This window comes from Puma concolor, chromosome D4, assembly GCF_028749965.1.
Source record: "Puma concolor isolate L17-30 chromosome D4, mPumCon1.1.hap2, whole genome shotgun sequence".
Taxonomy (NCBI): Eukaryota; Metazoa; Chordata; class Mammalia; order Carnivora; family Felidae; genus Puma; species Puma concolor.
In genome coordinates this window covers 93,731,858-93,746,702 of record NC_141679.1, presented here as the reverse complement: position 1 = coordinate 93,746,702, position 14,845 = coordinate 93,731,858, and the positions used below count along the sequence as shown (strand labels likewise).

The window sequence follows — 14,845 nt, the reverse complement described above, 5'->3', positions numbered from 1 at the left end:
AGACCCCAGCCCGCCTTCACCCCCCTCCCCGCTGCTGCCTGTTTCCCTCTGCCCTTGGGTGTCCAACGGAAATGCCTTCCTGTAGTTCAGATCGCGGTGGGTCCCGGACGGTGCCGAGGAGAGCTTCTCTCCAGCATGTCCGGGGCTCACAGCTCCTGAACCGGAGGCAGCCAGGAGGCCGGGCCCCGTGTGTCTGTGGAGCACACGCCTCCCCGCCCGCTCTGTGCCCCACCGGGCCGGCCGCACAAATGGCCCCGTCTTGAAACGTGGATGCCTTCCTTTGCCCGCGGAATGTTCCGCTGTGTGGTTTGTACGGTCCGCTGATGGACACTTTGGGTTTTTTTCTGGCCAGCCCAGGACCACCAGTGGGCAGGATGCCTCTCCGGAAGCGGGGCCACGGGGTCAGACGTCGTATTGGTAGCTCTGACAGATGGGGCCGAGCCTGGGTCCTCACGGCCCGCAACCGTGCGTAACAAAGCCGTGGCCGGTCACACAGGCGAACCAGCGATCGCCGCGATCGTCGAGGCTTTGGGAGCGTGTCTGTCACCGACAGTGAGTCTGAGCGTCTTTCCACACGTCCGTGAGCTTTCCCCTCTCATGCGGACCCTCCCTTCATGCCCTTTGCGTTTTCATTTCTTCCCTCCTTGAGTTAACTTTATTGATTTTTTGGAGCTTTTTACATATGAAGGAAATGAGCCCTCTGCCTCCATGGATGCATAGCTTCTCCGTGTTGCTAAACGGCAGACCTTGACCACTTCAGGGGGTTTTCGTTATGCAGAAATTTTATTTTATGTATTTGACCTTAAGAAAAATTTTTGTGGATGTGGTCTTGGTACTTTGTGGCACGTTTAAGAAGGTCTCACCTCAGGTTTATCAAGAAATTTCTTCCACGTTGTTTTTTTTTTCCCAGGCTTTGTGGTTTTGCTGTTTACCTTGAAACCTGGCCCGTTTGGAATTTATTTTGTGAGAATACAGACCCAGCTTCGTTCTTTCCAGATGGCTGTCTGCCTCCCCGGGCGTCGGTGGGTTCTTGAGCGGCCCATCTTTTCTCACTGATTTGCAATCCCGTCCGGGTCCCACGCCAAACTCTCCTGTGTATTCGAGTCTGTTTCAGGTGAAGGGAGTATTTGTCCAGTCAGATTTTATTATGATTATTTTTAACTTTATTTATTTTTGAGAGAGAGAGAGAGAGAGAGAGAGAGAGAGCGCATGAGCAGGGGAGGAACACAGAGAGAGGGAGACCCAGAATCGGAAGCAGGCTCCAGGCTCTGAGCTGTCCGCACAGAGCCCGATGCGGGGCTCGAACCCACGAACCGCGAGAGCATGACCTGGGCCGAAATCGAGAGTCGGACGCTTAACCGACAGAGCCCCCCAGGCGCCCCTGGTGTGATTTTTTTTACAATCAAGGATGTTGCTGCGTTTTGTCCAGCACCTTTCGGACCTCCAGCGGGGGTGCGTGTGCGAGCTGCTCGGAGGGGAGAGCCGACGGTCCGGAGGCCAGGAGGCACGCAGGTTGTGCGAGCAGGTGATTTGAGGAGGTTTCGCAAAAGTGCTCTTCTCGGAGGTGTGGGCAGGGATTAGGGACACCGCGAGGGAGAGTGCAGCCTGGGGCCAAGCGAGCCCAGGCCCGAGGGCAGAACTAGCAGAGCGTGGGAACCAGTCTCTGGGCTCCGGGTGGAGGGCGGAGCCGCCCACAGGAGGGGGAGGCACAGTGCCAAGACCGGGACTCATCTGGGTTTTGAGGACTTGATTGGTTGATGTGGGTCCCAGAGCTCCGGCTGGCGTGGCTCCGGGACGGTCTGCGGGTGCCGGAACCACAAGGAGCTCACGGGGTGGGGGGAGGTCGCAGGAAGCCTGGGCTCTCAGAGAAGAGCCCGTACATTCCAGGGGTGTGACCGAGGCCCCCCGGCAGGTGAGCAAGAGGGGTCTGGGGCGATGTGAGGGTCCCAGGGCTGGAGCTGGGAGGCTACAGGGGGTCAGAGGTGACCCAGCCCCAGAGCACCCGGGGTCTGGCCCTCGGGGGCACCGTATGAGCCCGGGGGATACCCCCGGCCCTCCCCAACCCCAGCATCTCTCTGCCACCGTCCCTGGAGTGGGGAGGCCACTGACTGTGGCCTCCTGCCTCCTGCCAGCCTCACCAGACAGCTTCAAAGAGAGTGGCGGGGGTGCTTTGTAAGCCGATTCCCTCTTGGCCTGCCAGGGCCACTGGGGCCATGCCTGGGAGCACCCCCCACCCCCCCGCCACCCCGTCCCCGCGACCCGCCAGAGAGAGATGCCTCCTTGCTCCAGGAACCCGAGGCGGCCAGGAGAAGACAGCCCCTCTGTTCAATTCCCTGCTCCCTCTCCCGCCCGGGGTTCTTTCTATGGGTTATTCTGTGAGCACAGTGGAGGGGCTGGTGGGTGCATTGGGTCTGTTGAAAGGTCCTGTGCTCCAAGGCAGGCCACACTCTGGTCCTGGCCTGGCCCCCGGAGGTCCTGGCTCTGTGTCCTCCTTTCTGGAGTGGGACCAGTGGTGACAATGCGGTCTTGTCTGGGGAGATCCCCAAGTGAGGGAGAGCCCCCAGGATGGCCATGCTGTCCTACAGGACGAAGCAGTCCCGTGGGGGCGGGTCCCGGACCAGCCTGCCCACCCTGGTGCCCACACTGGGCTGGTGTGGGAAGGGGCTCAGTCGATCCCGTGGGGACCCTGAGGCCTGGGCCTGTTCCCCACAGGATGGGGAACCAGAGTCCAGCCTGTCCTCAGCCCCAGGGCCTCTCCTACCTCGGGCCTGCACATCTGGACCCAAGGCCATGCTCAGCACGTGGGGAAGGGGGACACCGCCTCCAGGCAGGACGGGGCAAGTGCGGGGGGGCAGGGAAGGAGCCCAGACTTGGGTCCCCGTCTTGGGCCCAGGGGCTGTTCCTTGGCGCTCTACCCATCCTCTCTGAGAGACATGGCAATCGTCCCCTCTCTGCCCTCCTCCCCTCGGGTGACAAGGCTGTACTGGGGGGGGGGGGTCCCAAGGATTCGGGAAGACGCATCCACCTCCTGATGCCTGGGGCCCACGAACGTGACTTTATGTGGAAAAGGGACTCTACAGATGTAATCAAGGTGGGGACCTTGAAATGAGAGCCCCCGGGACCAGCATGGCCCTAAATCCAGTGACAAGTGTCCTTATAGGAAGGGAGAGACGCAGACACCGAGGAGAAGCCGCTTGGAGACGGAGACGGGGCAGAGGCTGGAGCGAGGCGGCCCCAGCCAGGGACGCCCGGGGGCCCCAGACACTCCCCCCACCCCAGAGCCCCCACCCCCGGGCGGAGTGAGCCCCTGCCCTCCTTGGTCTGCCTTGTGGTCTCAGAGCTGGTGGAGAACACACTCGTGCTGTCCAAGGTGCCCCCGTGGCAGCGTGGCCTCTGGTCTCCGTCCTCCCGGCCCCCGCCCCCGGCTGCCTCTCGTGTCTTCCCTGCCTCCTTTGCTACGACCACTGACCTCGGGCTCTAAACCCCACATGCGCGTCTTGGCCAGGACCTCTCCCCACGGAGGCCCCTGTCCGAGCGCCCGGCACCAAGCGGGCACCTCCCCTGTGCCCGGTGAGCATCCCTCTTGGTCTGGGGCACCCCCTCCGTCCCCTGCACTGGCTTCAACCGCCCCCTTCTTCAACCGCTGGCAGATCCCACCAACTCAGACTTCAGAATGAAGCCACAAAGCACCCTTTCTGTCCCCACCCACTGGATTATTTGGGGGCCTCTAACTGGGCCCCCTCCCTGCCCTCACTGTGCTCTGTGGAGCGGCCAGAGCCCCCTCCCTCACTTCGCTCCAAACCTGCCTTACCACTTCGCACTGGCTGTTCCCTCTGACGAGAACACCCTTCCCTACGTCCCTTCCTGGCTGGCCGGTCCCCTCACCGCCTTTGCCTGCAGCTCGTCCCACATTCCCATTATGCCCCCGGCTTCCTCGGGACTGCTCGCCCCCCCCATTGGAAGTGCTGATCTTCTGTCTGTGGGTCTAGCCCCCATCACGACACTTTCCACGCGCCCTTCTCTCCCTTGTGGCCGAGTCACCCAGAGCGCAGGTGACGAGATCAGCAGGCTCTGTCCTCGAACGTATTTGCAGAGGGATGAACTCATGAAGGGTGGAGATGAAAACAGAGACACAGGATGAGCAAACCCCAGGCTGGAGGCCGACAACTCGGGCCGGTGGGGCTGGGGGCGCGGGCACTCGGCAGCAAAGGGCCCGTGGGGCTTCAAGGCCTTCGACGACACCCAGTCTTCCAGAACAGCCGCACTGTTCGGGGGGCACCCCAAGAAAGGATCCCGCAAACCGAGGGGATGCCCACAGGGGCCTCTGTGAGGGGTCTCGGGACAGCAGGTGGAGGCTGGCGGCCTCCCAGGTGCTGCACGCCCGGACGTCGCCTTTCCGCCACGGTCGCTTTCCCCGGCCACCCCGCCGGGCTCGGGGCCCTCTGCCAGCCCTGCCTCTGGGGCCGCCTGCCTCCGTCCTTCCGTGGTTCCGCTAGGACATTCTCTGGAAAGCCAGAGTGCGCACAGAACCCACCGCCACGCGGGCCACCACACCCAGTGCCCCACGGGGACCGTCATTTCCCAGGACGCGGGGGCTGCGTCCACGCGAGACTGTTTCCATGCTAAATAAAATCAAGATTCTGCGTGACCCGGCGAGCATCCCCTGGTCGAAGTCAGCCGTCACCGAAGCACACGACCCAGCGAGGCTGTTTCCCACCCGGCCCCAGAGATGCCGGGGTCATCTTCATACTCGGGTGCCGGGCACGGGCCGCGTGGGAACAAAGCCAGCCTGGGAATTTGGGGGAGAAACGTCTCCAGTCCAGGGGCCCGTGTTGGCCAGAGCCTGTGCGCGAGGCCCCTCCGGGCTGGGAGCTCAGGGCAGGCGTCCAGCAACTGTCATGCCCGTGAAGGTGTTTTTATGCCCAAAAGTGCTTGTGGGAAAGTCAGGGGGAGGCGGAGGAAAGGAAAACATAAGGACCCTAATCACAGGCGAAAGGGGACCATTTGCTACGTGAGGCCAACCCCCTCTTCGGGGCCCCAGGGAGGTTCTACACTGGGGGAGGCCAGCGGAGGGCCAGCGCCGGGGGCTTGGCTGGGGGGTGCTCCGTATGGCACAAAGCGGTCCTTCTGGGGCTCGTCTCCAACTAGACCTAGTCACAGCCGCTGAGCGTGGCCGGCGGGGCCCCTGCCCCGACCCTGGGCCGTTGGTCTTGCCCGTTCCCAGCCCCACTGAGCCCCCAGGGTGGCTTTCCGTGACCGAGGAGTCTGGGGGGCAGGGAGGGTGTCTGCCCGGAGTGGCCCTCACCCGGCAGGGCACCCCCACTCCAGCCTCAGACCCGTCTTCGGAGGGGATGAGCTTGGGCCCAGGCTCCCCTGTCTCCACCTTCAGGAGGGGCTGGGCAGTGTCTGGGCCCACAGAGACAGCTTCCTGCTGGAGCCCCCGCTCCCTGGGCCAGCGGCCTCCCTCACTCAGCCGGTAGATGTTTCCCTCACTGTGCACCAGACACAGAGACCAGGGAGAGAGAGAGAGGCAGGCAGTGAGGGCTTCCTGGGGGAGGAGTCGGACGGCGTGCTCAGGTCCAGCGCCCTGCAGGCCTGTGCGGACACAGTCCGCCTGACCTGTCTCCCCCGTGTTGGGGCAATGGGGTCGAGTCACTATGCTTCCGGCCAACCTCCACCCCTCGCCACCGGGGTTCCTCCTGGTGACCCGTCCACCGAGGAGGCCAGAGGTGGGTCCTGACGTAGCAGGGGAGGGAGTCTGCGGCTCCCTGGGGCCCTCGAGCTCGCCACACAGATCGGGGGCGGCCGCTCCCGAGCCGGTCACAGACGTGGGACGCAATGAGGGGTCCTGACCTCCTGTCCCCTCCAGCTCACAGTCTGGCTGGCACCTCGCCTTGCCCCCTGGCTCAGCCTCTGAGCTCCCGGGGACACTGCTGGGCTGGCCGCAGGCTGGGCACCGGGGACTCCGGAAGGTCACTTTTCCTGGCCCTGTTCTCAGGGTGTCCAGGGTCAGGGGCTTTGTCTGCAGAGGGATCTAGGCATGAATCAGGGGCGAGCAGCTCTGGGCCCATTGGGCCCCCGTCATCCCCATCCTGGCCCAGCCTGTGTGTTTCTGTGCTCACTGTGCCCACCTGTGTCTGCCTGGGCCTTATCCGATGGTCCCGCCGTGCCCTCCATGAGCCCACACAGACCCCTCACGGTGGGAGACCCCAGCAGCTCAGCCTGTCCTCGCCCCCTTTCCGCGGCCCTTCCCTGCCGCCCCTGGCCTGGGGGGCTCCCGTCCAAGCCGGCCCGCTGGCTCCTGCCCCGATCGGTGGTGTCCCATCTCACCACAGCCCAAGATAAGGGCCCGGCTCAAAGCTGCTTTGTTCAGCCAACAAAAGGACATTTCTGCGGCGCCCTGGGAGCCGGGCCGCGGGCCGGCCCGCACTGGGGAGGCCCCGGCCCAGCCCCGGCACCAGCTCGGGAAACCTTAGCCCGGCCCTGACTGGGCTGCGGGGGCTGGGGACGCACCTGCCACAGGCTTCCCAGGCCCTCGGGCCCACGGGGGGTGTCTCCTTTCCGTGCCCTGGCCCTGCCCACGGCCACCGCCGTCCCCGCCCCTGGGCCGCAGGGCCCAGGGCCTCCCACCTCCTCAGCGAGGAGGGCCACCACCTGCGGGGACAGGGGGACAGATGCAGACGTGCGGCCAGGAGCCTCACGCAGCTGACAGTCACCGGAGGGGCGGGGTGGGGAGGGCCCAGCTGCCGCTTCGGCGCCCCCCGCCCTGCCTCCTGGCCTTTGTCTCTGCCTTTCCGTCCTCCAGGGGTCCTTTCCTTTCTCCACACCCTCCCCAGCTAACTCTGCCCTGAGGGTTGCTGGGGGCCCGATGAGGTGCCCCGCGAGGGGCCGCACTTGACATGTTTTGTGCTGGACTGAGGGTCCGTGGTATTTGTGGTCGGTGGAGTTGTGGCCTTCAAAATATGCCCACCTGAGACCTCAGGATGTAACCTGATTTGGAACAAGGGTCTTTTCAGAGGTAATTAAGGTAAAGACCTCGAGATGAGCTCCTCCTGGACTAGGGTGGGCCCTAAATGCGGTGAGGGGCTTCCTCAGAGGAGGAGAGACACAGGCTCTCTGGAGGCAGGCCACGGGGGCGGGGAGCAGGGACGCGGCCACGAGCCCAGGAAACCGGGGATCGCCGGCGACCACCGGCAGCTGGACCCTCCCTGGGAGGCTTCAGAGGGGGCGCGGCCTGCCCACTCCGGGACTCCGGACTCTGGCCCCCAGAACGGGAGAGAATACATTTCTATTGTTTTAAGCCCCAACGCTTGTGGAGCTTTGTTGAGGCGGCCCCAGGAAACGCACAGAGAATCGTCAGATGTCCCCTAGGCACGAGGTTAGAGGGAGCCTCCTGGGGCCTCCCACACCCCAACCCAGGTGTGTCAGGGTTCCCAGCCGCCAGTCTCCCGAGGCACAAGGCCATGTCCCCTTCTCTGCCTCCCCTCAGTGGCTGCCACTATCTAGCTGGCCTGTTGGGCGCTGACCCGTCTCCGGGGGGTGGGCCGGGAGGCTGGGCCCCCGCCCCACCTGCGGCGGCCTGTCTCTCTCTCTCTCTCTGCTTGGGGTCTGCAGGGCTCCCCACCCCCCAACTTCCTCCCTCTTTCCCGTGGGCCTGGCCACAATGAGCAGCTCCCGGGGCGTCCCTGCATTCACCCTTCCCCCGGGCTGGCTGGAGCCGGCCTTCCTTCCACCCCCCCGGGGCTTCCCACGGGGCGGGAGGCTCGCTTGGGCCCACCCTGCATGCCTCGGGTCACGGTCACGGGGTCACAGGCCAGCACAGCAGGAGCAGCAGGGAGCCACGGTCTCCCTACTCACAGGCCCGTGGACAGTGAACAACTTGCTGAAGGTCACACAGCTAGTGAGTGGCCGTCCGGGCCTGGTCACTGGGCACCTGACTCACTTCCCGTCACACCGTCTCCGCCCTGCCCCCACGGCCCCTCCAGGGAGCGGCGAAGCAGGGACGCTGGACGGGGCGACAGACGCCGCCCCCCCATCTGAGTGGTTACAGATTCGGGCCCGGGCGCGTCGGGCCAGTCTACCAATTCTGGGGGCCCGGGAGCGTGCGTCCGCGGGACGGGAGACGGACAGGGAGGGCACCTCGAGTATCTGCCCAGCGTGCACCACGCGCCAGGCCTGTGGGGCCCCGGGAGGTCCCCTCCTGACACAGGCTGGGAGGCAGCCGGGCGGTGGGCCGGTGGGGGCGAGGCCGGCGGAGCTGAGTAGGAGCAGACCCCGTGCAGCCAGAGCCCAGGTGCCGGCAGGGGCCCGAGCCCCACCAGCAAGGGGCACAGCCTTGCGGGAGGCCCCCAGCCCGCCCCACAAGCCGGGAAGGGGGAGGTGGGCCGCCGGCCATGCCCGCGCTCCTGCGGGGTCCCGGCTGGGCCTGCTCGCGCGCACACAGCGCTCTCCCACGGTCTCCCAGGCACAGGGTCGTAGACACTCACGCGCTTAGGCCGGGGTCAGGCAGGAAATACCCGGCGACTATTTATCCGGTGACATATGCACTTTGTGCGTGGGACCTGAGGGTCCTGTTCTCAAGGACCCTGCCCAGGCGGGGGCCCACCCTGGGGAGGAGGTGTCTCTAGACGTCCCTGGGGAGCTGGCCCTGGCCCTTCTGTGCAGGGAGCAGGTTGGGGGGCACGGGAGCTCTGGGCAGGTGCCCTGTCTCCCCACCTCCGCCCTGGGCATCACGCAGCCTCGCGGTCGCCTCTTGGGTCCCTCCCGCTCCCTGACCAGCACCCGGTACAGATCCTGCGACAGGCTTGTGGGGAGGTGAGTGTGCAGCTTGTTTACGTGTGTGTGACCCACACGCATATGTGCCGGTGTGAGTGTGCGTGTCCTGAGGCACGTGTGTGCTGCGGGTGCACGCGTGTGTGGGTGGGTGTGTGCACGTGTGTGTTTGCACACGTATGCTTGCACGTGCGGGGAAGGAACGGGCTTGTCGTCAGGCTCCGGGGCCTGGGTCTGGAGGACACGGCGCTCTGGGGCAGGTGGTGACGCGAGGCCGCGGTGTCCCCGGGCAGAGGCAGGCGCTCCGTGCCTCCGTGATGACCCACGGGTCGGGTGGGGCCCGCGCCCACAGCACCCACACCCCGCGGTGACCGCCAGGGTGCCCCCCTGTGGGACAGGCGGGCTCCAGGGGGCAGAGGCGCAGCAAGGCTGGGACCCCAAGGAGGCCTGTGCTCCCCCAGCCCGGGTGGGGTCTGCCCTGGGGCCTCCCAGGTCCTCAGTACCCCCCCATCTGAACAACGGGGGGGGGGGGGCAGCATGGGCTCTGGTCTGTCTCTCTCTCTGAAGGCCCCGGGGCAGCTCTGAGCCCTGCCAGGCCTGCCTGCGCTCCGGGCCGACATCCCCCCCGCCCAGCCACTTCCTCCTGCCCCCCCCCCCCCAACAGGCCGCAGTCCCAACATCTGGTTGGTGTTTCCAGGAGGTGGGGGTGGGGGTCGCCTCTGCGGGAACAGTGTGGGAGTCGGGGCTGTGAGAACAGACTCGGGGGCGGAGTCCAGTCCCTCCAGGGGAGGGTGGGGGCAACCCGAGAGGGAGGCTACCTCTCTGGCTGTGTCGGGCGCCCCCCACCCCGGCCGCCTAGGTCCCCAATCTCCAGAGGGCACTTGGCGAGAGGCAGTCACTGGCGGTCACAAGCCTGACCCAGATCTGTCCCCCCACCTGTGGCTGTCATTCCACCTCCTCCAGCCTCAGTTTCCTTTTTTGCCAACGGGGATGACTCTGCCGGCCTCTGCCCGGCCCAGTGGGACCCTCCGTGGGGCCGCCCGTGTCCCCCGGGCGGGGCCCCTGTGTCTGCTTAGCCCCGGCCCGCATTTCTAGAGCAGCTGCAGGGGAGCCGTGCCGTGGGCCACACAGGCCGCGCCGGGTGGTCTGGCGTGCTGCGGGCAGGTGGGTACGAGGGCAGTGGGGGGCTCAGGACCGCCTGCACGGATCTGTCTGCTCCAGGAGCCTTGGAAGAAGACGCGGGGGCACTGGCAGCCCCCCACCCCCGGCCCGACAGCGGCTCCAGGGGGTGGCTCACCTCCCGTGCTCGGCCCTTCCGGGTGAGGTCATGGGAAAAACTTGCTCGGACGCACTCCCCCGGCCCCGGATCCCCAGAGCCACCCACGGGCTTAGTGTGGCTCCTCCCAGCTACCGGGAGGGGTTCCCCCCTCCGGGTCCCAGGGTCCCAGCCCAGCCCCTGGCTCCTGGTCTGCCCCCCTCCCCTGTTAGGAGCCAGCTTGGGGCACGTTTCCGGGTTCAGACTCCACACTTGGGCTTATCTATAGCCGTGGCTTTGATTTGTTGTGCTTTTAAGTCCCTCCCCCCACTGGGAGTCGGCTTCAGGAAAGCGGTTCCCCAGGCGCCGGGAGCCCGAGGAGACTGGCCGGAAGGGGGACAATTAAATTCAGGGGAGAAAGAGTTAACAGGAGCCCCCCACCCCCCCCAGCTGCTTCACAATGAACCATCAGGAAATAAACACAAATACAAGGATTTCCTCTCTTGCTGGTCTGGTCTGCCCCCCAAGGTCCCTTTGAACCCCAGAGGGTCAGGGCAAGAAACAGCCCCTGGGGTGGGCGAGGGGCTCCCCCGAGCAGCCCCTCGGCATCCTCCCAGCCGTCTGGCCCCCTCAGAACCTGCAGCTGGGCAGGGGTCCCTCAGGATCCCTGGAAGGACAGAAGGCACACCCACCCGCAGAGGGGCCAGCCAGAGCCTCTCGGCCTGGGGTGAAGGTAGTTCCTATCCTCACTCACACACTCGTTCGAAGAGGACGGAGTGCGGGCAGGCTCTGCTCTGAGGGGTTCATCACACACACCTGAGACCCAGGCTTTGGGAGCGGCACACGTGGCCACCCTGGGGTGGCCAGGAAAGGCCCCTTGAGACTTAAGTGACCAGAAGAGCAGGGGCGGAGCTGTGTCAGAGTCAACAGCTTGTGCAAAGGTCCCGGGGCAGGAGGGTGCTTGGTGCCTCCGAGAAACAGAAAGAAAGGGAACAAGGCTGTGGGGGAGCAGGGGGGCCGGTGCAGGACGGTCATCATGGTGGCCGGCAGAGCCTCTCATGCAGGACCCACCGGGCCACAAGGAGGCACTGGGACCCTGGTCCTGTTGGTGTGGGATATCCGGAGGGCTTTAAGCAGAAGATACTGTGGGTTATGGTTATTTTTAGGAGCTCACCCTCGTGGCTGGTTAGACGCAGGCATCATAGGTGTCATGGCAGGCGAGGGGTCAGCAGGGCCCCGGTTTCTGGGGCTCTACCTGCTGAGATGAGCCAGTGAGGGGGTGGGAAGGCGGAAGGGAGACACAGGTGGCTTCGGGGCAGTAGATGTGGCCCCTGGGGGAGCTTGTAGCTGGTGGGGGGGGGGGATGGTCCGGGAGCTGGGCCCTGCGGCCAGTCCCCCCGGAGAGGGAGCCTCCTGGGGACCTGGACAAGCTGCCGCCTGGGGGGCTGGAGGAGAGGAAGGGGAGACTGTAGACGGGCGCTCTGGGTACGCCCTGGCCACCCTGGGCTCCGTTTCCTCTTCCGGAAAGTGGGGACTGTGACAGCGCCTCTCCCTGGGGTTGTGCTGCTGAGTGAGGCAACAATGTATCCATCTAGTGGGTTCCAGGCGCCCTGTAGAAGGGGCCTCCAGTGAGGCCTGGGTTGGCAGCCTCCAGGAAGCCCTCCTAGATTGCCTTCTCTTGCCTGCTGACTCACGATTGGTCCCCATCCCAGCCCTTCACTGTGCCCACCTCTCCCTTCCTCTCCTGCCCTAACTCTGTGGCTCCACCTGTGTCCCCTTACTTCTGTGGCTGGTGTCTGCATCCTGACCCACTTGGTCCTCACACAGGCCGTCAGTGTCCAGGAGTGACAGTGTCGTGGGGCCGGAGATGGAAACACACGGCCTGTCCCGGGAGCCCTGGGGTGAGTGCTTTGCACTGTCCCTCCGATCCCCCTCCCTGTGCACGGAGGCCCCGCCACCTTAAGGCTGTCCCTCCTGTCCCGGTGTCCCCTCTGTGTCCGCGCTTCCTGCTGTGTGCATCCTGGCCTTGGGTCGGCCTCTGAGAGGGCCCACGCTGGCCCCGGGAGGGGGTGCTCAGAACGGGTTCTGGAACCTGGCTGCTGTCCTGCCAGATGGCTGAAGGGCCTCACTGCCAGGGTCAAGAGGAGGGTGACAGACCCGCCCCCGCCTTGGGGGCGATCTGTCTCTCCAGCACCCGGGAGGCACGGCGGGATCGCGGCACAGCTGGGTCAGGTCTGGTTTCAGCCTGACCTCCCCTCCACCCACGGGCAATGAGGGTCATGCCGGCCCCCCGCTTTCTACTGCGGCCAGCGCTGGGGCTGGGTGGCTCGGGGCTCCAGGATCAGAGTGGGAATCAGGCACTACAGGGGAGGGAGGCAGAGCAAGTCCCTGGGGGAAGAGTCAGGGCTCTGACCCAGAAAGAGGGGACCGTGTGACCTGGAGTGGGGGTGTCTGAGGAGAGGGCACTCCCAGAAGCGGCCCCTTCCCCTGGCCCGGGCACTGAGCAGAGGCTGTCTGGGCAGGTGCCCCACAGGACCCGCCTCCCCCATCTCCGCGCCAGTCCCTACACTGGCCGCAGTGGGAGAGAAGGGCCCGGGCACGGAGACGCCGCAGGGCCCGCCGCTAGCTCCCATCTACCTGGGGATCTGGAGGAGGCCGGGTGAGGGCAGGGGCTGTGCCAGGAAGTCTGGATCGGGAGAGTCTCTTCACATACGGGTGCTGTCTTGTGGTTCAGGATTTAACCCTGGAGCTGCTTCTGGGACCCAGCTCACATGGGCCCAGGGGCAGAGGCCAGGCAAGGCGGGCGGGTCACAAGAGGAGCTTCGGAAGAGGCCAGAGGACCCTCCGTCCGTGTCTGCCCATCTCTGCTTCCCCAGCAGCCGTCCCCCCTCGGCCCCTGGCTAACGAGGTCGGGAAGGTGCAGAGGAACAGGTCTGGCTCGGCTGAGACGCACCGTGGCTGCTGTTCCCTGGGAGCCGAGGGGACAGAAGGGGACGCGGGCGGGAACCTGGCCTCCCGGTACCCCAGCCCCTCTGACGGAAACTATCAGAGGGCCGAGGCCGGTGGCCTAAGGGGCAGCAGAGCCGGAACGCCTGCCAGGGCGCCTGCCCCAGGGGAGGACCCGAGTCCTCATGCTGGTTAGCCTGCGGGTGAGGCCAGCCAGCCACGTGGCCAAGCACGGCAAGGGCAACATGCCGACCCCGGCCCTGGACACGCACGTTTCTTGCTGGGCTCTGGGCCCAGGCTGCTCAGGGCCAGGCCCAGAGACGACCACTCGAAAGGGAGCACGGGCCCCCTCGAAGGATCCTGTAGGTTCTACAGGCACATGGCAGGTCCCCCACGCTTCCTGGGTGCTCCGGGCTACGAGGGCTCCCTGCCGTGACTACTGGGGGCCTGAGGCGCCTGCTCCATCAGGACATGGCATGGAACATTCCAGAGCTCGCTGTGGTGAGGACGTCAGGTGAATCTGGTGGGACGACTGGAGGTGGCAGGCGATAAGCTGAGAAGCCCTGCGGGAAGGTTCAAGGGCCTCTCCGTCAGGGGTTGTTGGCAGGGGCCGGTGGTCCCGGGTGCCATGGCAGAGACGTGGGTCGGCCCAGGAGCCTAAGGGAGCCACAGGACTCCTCCGCGGTCAGGAGTCGGTGGGGGGGGGGGGGGAGGTTTGTCTTTTGTGCTTTTTTTTATGTATATATTTGTTAAGTTTATTTACCTATTTTGAGAGAAAAAGAGTGAGCGGGGGAGGGGCAGCGAGCGGGAGACAGAATCCCAAGTGGGCTCCACGCTGTCACCACAGAGCCTGACACGGGGCTCAAACCCATGAACCGTGAGATCGTGACCTGAGCTGAAATCAAGAGTCAGACTCTCAACACGCTGAGACACTCAGGCGCTCCTTGTGTGTGTTTTTTTAAAGATTTTATTTCCAAGTCCTCTCTACATCCGACACGGGACTCGAACTCACAACCCTGAGGTCAAGAGTCAGTCGCAGCCTCTGCCCGCCGAGCCAGCCGGGGCCCCGGGGGTCGGGGTTGAAGCCGCGTAGCTGTGAGAAAGCAGCGTGGTGCTCTGTTGGCCTCTGTGGGTTTAAGAGACCCTGCCCGGGCGCCCTGGCCCTGTTGTTGGGGACCCAGGGGACTGTCAGTCTCAAGCAGGGACCAGAGCAAGGGAGAGCTGTGTGCAGGTTCAGGCCGTGGGGTGAGCCGCCTGCCGCGGACTGAGCGGGGTCCCCCCCAGTTCACATCCACCTGGAACCTCAGAAAGTGACTGCATTTGGAAATAGGGTCTTTGCGAGTGTAATCAGGCAAGGATCTCAGGGTGAAATCATCCTAGATCGGGGTGGGGGCGGGGGGGGGTGTCTCTGCGTCCAGGGCCAGGTGTCCTCAGAAGAGGAGACACAGAGGCACAGAGGGGAGGCCACATGAGGACGGAGGCCGGGCGAGGCCGAGAGCGGCCATCCCACACCGGCTTTCAGAGTTGAGGCCCCAGGGCTGGGAGAGACCTTTCTGTTGCTCGCAGCCCCGTTTGTGGTCCTTTGGGCCTCGGGGGACTCACACAGTGCTGCCCACGGGGCATGAAACGACCGTGACCAGGGCTGCCCCCCCCCCAGCGGCCTGCCTCAGTTTCCCCATCTGTACTGAGGGGCCTGGGGAGGGGCAGGTGGGTGGGCCCACGGGAATGGACACACCCCAGAGGACCTGTGTGTGGCCTCACCACCCCTCCCCGCTCCCCGGGTTTGCCCAGGAGCCTCCAGCGGCTGCCTCTTCCCGTCTCAGCGCCCCTGCACCTGCCCAGACGCTGCTTTCACCGCGGCCTTGGCCTCAC

At 65.3% G+C, this 14,845-nt stretch overlaps 2 long non-coding RNA genes across 2 annotated transcripts; both read left to right on the top strand.

Annotated features, from left to right (window-relative positions):
- Positions 1-220: 220 nt before the first annotated feature.
- Positions 221-4,648, top strand: LOC147575158 (uncharacterized). The gene is made up of 4 exons (XR_015243226.1): positions 221-552; positions 911-1,022; positions 1,408-1,912; positions 3,161-4,648. It is a non-coding gene; the product is annotated as an uncharacterized LOC147575158 (long non-coding RNA).
- Positions 4,649-8,310: 3,662 nt separating this feature from the next.
- Positions 8,311-13,909, top strand: LOC147575157 (uncharacterized). Its single transcript, XR_015243225.1, has 2 exons — positions 8,311-8,814; positions 11,855-13,909. It is a non-coding gene; the product is annotated as an uncharacterized LOC147575157 (long non-coding RNA).
- The last annotated feature ends 936 nt before the right edge of the window (positions 13,910-14,845 follow it).